At 39.7% G+C, this 3,891-nt stretch overlaps 1 long non-coding RNA gene across 1 annotated transcript; it reads right to left on the bottom strand.

The window, feature by feature from the left end:
• Positions 1 to 1,211: 1,211 nt before the first annotated feature.
• Positions 1,212 to 2,263, bottom strand: LOC106150125. Its single transcript, XR_001236744.1, has 3 exons — positions 2,178 to 2,263; positions 1,762 to 1,928; positions 1,212 to 1,421 (listed from the first exon to the last, which is right to left on the bottom strand). It is a non-coding gene; the product is annotated as an uncharacterized LOC106150125 (long non-coding RNA).
• Between the last annotated feature and the right edge of the window lie 1,628 nt (positions 2,264 to 3,891).

Below are 3,891 nucleotides of genomic sequence, written 5' to 3'. Positions count from 1 at the left end.
GATGGGAAAAAGGAATCCTCTATGTTTCTAGTGGAAAAGCAAACTAGTACAACCACTATGGAAACCAGGATGGAGAGTCCTCAAAAAACTAAAAATAGAAATTCCATTGGGCCCAGTTATTTCCCTTCTAGATATCTTCCCAAAAGGGTTAAAGACATCATAATGTAGTGATACACTCAAAACCCTGTTTGTAGTAGCACAGTTCATTACAGCTAGATCTTGGAATTTGTCTATTATCAACAGATGAATGGATAAAGAAAATGTGGGATTTATACACAATGCAGTACTACTGTGCTGTAAAGAGGGTAAACTTGAGTCATTTGTAGGAAAATGGATGCAGTTTGAGACCACAAAGTTAGGTGAAATAAATCAGGCACACAAATTTATATATCACATAGTATCTTTAAAGTGAGAAACTCAAAATATACATAAAGAGCAAAATAAAAGATAGGCAATAGGCAATAGGGAGCTAGATCTCCAGCAAATGGGAGGGAGACTAAGAGAAGTTAGGAGTGGGGAGGAGAGAGGAAGAGGATAAAAAAAAAATTAATATATGCTTTGTACATCTAGTGACTGCCACAATGAATGTATTCATTATGTATCACAAATATGCACTAATAAAAAAGAGGAAGGAAGGAAGGAAGAAAGGAAGGGAGGGAAGAGGGAATAAGAAAGATGAAATAAGTGTGTTTGAAGCAAGAAGGAGTATTTTGAGACAGATTAATGGCAATGTGCCATTTATAGAACACATTTTTTAAAATTTAAGCATTCACTTTGTTTGTTCGCACATTATGTTGCAGTCCTCTGCTTTGGTACATTCCAAGGATTCAGCAAGCCCAGAAGATGGAGTAGAGGGGAAATCAGGCGATCTGGAGGGCTCGTTAGGTGGTCACTTGAGAGACCATCTTCTGAAAGTGCTGCTTAAAAGATACATGTGTGGCATAGGAAGACCCGATTTCTGGGATTGCATTTAAACACAAAACTAATGATATATCTTCAGAACATAAAAATATATATTTTACCAGAATTTGCTGAAAGAATGTTTATAAAAGAAAAAGGAAAAGGCTATTATGATCATGTTTTTGAAGAATATTCAATAATAGTGGAAGATATTTTAATTACAGTAGTAAGCAAAAAACTCGGGACACGAAATGTTGTCTACGGTGCAACACCAAAAATGTAAAAAAGTATATTTATTTATACGGAAAGGTTAGAAATACATCAAATGTTTGTAATAATTATCTCTCTCTGTTGGGATTACTTGCTTCTTTTTACTTTTTGGTACTTTTGTTAAAATAGTCATGTACGTTGAGAAGAATGGTTACAATCAGAATAATGGATATTGTTAAAAGAGGAATTTTTCCCAACTTTCTTTTTGGCCTCATTCAAATGTCTGACAACACCCTTATTGTTCTCTTGCACTGTAATAGAAAAAATATTTCAGAGTTTTGCCATTTCCTACCTATTTCCTCTGCCTTTTAAGGAAAGAAGCAAGCAGCACGTAGTTTCTACCATTTGGTAAATTACATTAATGACTATGACAGCTGTAATTACACAGCCTTTGCAAAGCTATTTACTTAATAGAATCATTACTATAGAGATTTTAAGGTAAAGGTCAGGGCCAACTTCGTGTTTGTGCCCCGCATAGCCGACCCACTCTTCATTATAGTGGAGGTCATGAGCCCCATGTGGTGCATCAAATCAGAAACCATTAAATACAGCGATTTCGCTCTTTCCCCTCATTTTCCTCTATGGACTCACCTTAGAGTTTGCTTACAGATGTCTCAGTTTATGTAAAATTCCAGGTCCATAGAAAGAGCATTCAAAAAGAAGCCACAAAACATCACAGTTTCTAAGGCAACCCTCTCTCTCATGACTAGTAGCTCTTTTTCTTGTCAGTTCCCTTGGGCGGGTGGACTGTACCCTTCCTGGATGGTAACACTTTCAGTCAGCAGCTGTAGACATTAAAATCTCCCTAAAGTCTCCATCACTAAGTCTGTCCCCTCCCCCCAATTTGTCACCTGATACATTTGTCACCTGATACATCCATTATCAGAAAGGTGCTCGGTGCTGGTCTCTGCTGGTGGTCCTAGTTCATACATCTTTCTCTTGTCACCTCCACTACCCTGGCAGCCCCTAAACTAGTCTCCCCGAGTCCATCGCCCATGCCAACTCACTGGAGGTATTTTCCTGAAAACAAACTTAACCATGGCCTGCCTCACATGGAGTTCATCCTTGACGACACTCTTCCCTTTGTTTTCTGTGCCTAGAAGAATGTGATGATCTTCTACCAGTTTATGATGTCACATCCAGGCAGAAGATGTCAAAGGACAAGAAGACAATTTCACCCACTAAGAGCTATTTATTCTTTGTTCCAGAGTAAAGACAGCTTGCCAGTTTTATATTTCAAAGGGAAGGAGAAAGTGAGAAAAGAAGGAAAAAATGGAAAAGAAACTTTTGTAAATGGGGAGGAGGGGAGGGGTTGAAGGGAGGGGAGAGGAATAGGGAAAAAAGAATCAAGTTATATCATGTACAGGTACAAATTCTCTATGATGAATGTCATCATTATATATACCTAAAATGTACCAATAAAATCTGACTGAAGAAAATAAAAGCTTTGTAAATAAGGTGGGGAAAAGGGATTGAAGGAAGGGGAGGAAAATAGGGGGAAAAAAGGAATCAAGATATATCACACATGGGTACAAATTCCCCATGATGAATGTGGTCATTATATGTATCTAAACTGTACCAATAAACTTATTAATGAAACAAGAGAGAAGGACCAATTTCAGGAAGCCCCTATGAACTACCTCTCCAAAGACCTCTTTTCTTGGGACAAACCACGGATCCAGTGAAGTATGGTGGCATTGGCCATATTTGTAAATGTGCCAAGGAGCCCGAGGGGTCATGCTGGCAAGATTAACTGGAGAAGGGTGAGCTGTGGGGAGGTTGACCAGAGAGAGGAGGAGGTGAAGGAAAGCTACTGGTTTCACAGTAGCTCTCAGACTCCCCCGAACATCAGAATCACTTGGGGAGCTCTGAGAAATCCCCATGCCCAGATCCACCAACCCTATTAAGTCAAAATCTAAGAGCCAGGGACAGGTATTTGCATTCTTCTTCACTCCAAGGTGACAGCAACATATAGCAGATTTCAGAGCCAGCATCTCAGGAGATTTAGGATCTCTAGGAAGTTCCCAGATGGAAAGTGGGGATACTGATCCCTTCACTTTCTTATCTAAAAATTGCAGTGGGTCATTGTTTGGGCCTAAGCATTTGCACTGGGTCCCCAACTGACCAGGTGCATTAGTCAGCATTTTATTTCTATAACAAAATACTGGAGACAGTCAACTTATAAAGGGAAAAGTTATATTTTGGTTCCAGTCCACAATCAGATAGCCCCATTGCTTTGGGCCTGAGGTGAGGTAGCCATAACAGGAGACAAAATTGTTCACCAAGCCAGGAAACAAAGAGAAAAGAAGGTGGGGCCAGGAGCGCATAACTACCCTCAAGGCCATGTCCCTAATGACCCGGAGACCTCCCCCTGGGCTCATCCTGGGGTTCTCTTGCTAAAGTTCCCTGTCACCGGGCAGAAACTAAGCTGCTTATCTGACCTTCTGAGAAATCATGATTAGAGAGACGACAGTCAAATTTTTCAAGCAGGTCAGTTGCAATTAGGACGATAATGAAGTTCCCTTTGCTTTAGTCTTTTCAAAAGAGTAAATAAATACAAACGTAACCCAAAATGACCTAACCCATCAGTCATTTTTCTACTTTCTCTCTCCCTGCCTCCACCTTCCAGGAAAGTTAACTCGGAAAAACCCAACACACTCTTTAAAATCATTGCTTCTGTCTTCTTCAGTTTTTCCTGTTTATAAAAACAAACTCCTTTAC

The sequence above is a fragment of the Chinchilla lanigera genome, unplaced genomic scaffold (assembly GCF_000276665.1).
Source record: "Chinchilla lanigera isolate Chin_1 unplaced genomic scaffold, ChiLan1.0 scaffold00064, whole genome shotgun sequence".
Taxonomy (NCBI): Eukaryota; Metazoa; Chordata; class Mammalia; order Rodentia; family Chinchillidae; genus Chinchilla; species Chinchilla lanigera.
This window is presented reverse-complemented; position numbering and strand designations above follow the sequence as displayed.